Source organism: Nestor notabilis, unplaced genomic scaffold, assembly GCF_000696875.1.
Source record: "Nestor notabilis isolate BGI_N333 unplaced genomic scaffold, ASM69687v1 scaffold1284, whole genome shotgun sequence".
NCBI lineage: Eukaryota > Metazoa > Chordata > Aves > Psittaciformes > Psittacidae > Nestor > Nestor notabilis.
In genome coordinates, this window is record NW_009924978.1 from 73,480 (window position 1) to 73,982 (window position 503).

At 39.8% G+C, this 503-nt stretch overlaps 1 protein-coding gene across 1 annotated transcript in view; it reads left to right on the forward strand.

Moving 5' to 3' along the window:
- Positions 1-503, forward strand: part of COL19A1 (collagen, type XIX, alpha 1) — a gene marked incomplete at its 5' end in the record, with an annotated part of 100,014 nt that overhangs the window by 57,295 nt on the left and 42,216 nt on the right. The window lies entirely within an intron of this gene.

The window sequence follows — 503 nt, forward strand, 5'->3', positions numbered from 1 at the left end:
CCAGAACTGGACACAATACTCCAAGTGAGGTCTCACAAGAGCAGAGTAGAGGGGCAGGATCACCTTCTTTGACCTGCTGGTCATGCTTCTTTTGATGCAGCCCAGGAAATATAATTCATTTTATGCAGCATTATGAAAATTCTGAAAGGTTAGTCATCCAGCAGATAGGACTTGTTTCTTTCCTTTCCAAAGAGATCCCTTAATCTTGCTCCGGGGGGGTGGGGGGGTGGAGAATCAGAAAAATCCTTAGGAAAGAAGATAGATTGTATATATTTTATGTCACTATCAAAACAAGGTAAGGTAGGACACAATGTCAGATCCATAATCAGTAAATTTGAACTTCCATATATTCTCATAATGACTGTGTGTTGGTGTAAGCAGAACAGACTTCATTAAGGTACTTGTGTTTTCTTTTTTTCTTATGCTTTTAATTTGGATGGCTGGGTGAAAGAAATGTCTGTCTGTGTTAAGGACAGAACACAGCAGAGAAAGTGAACACACAG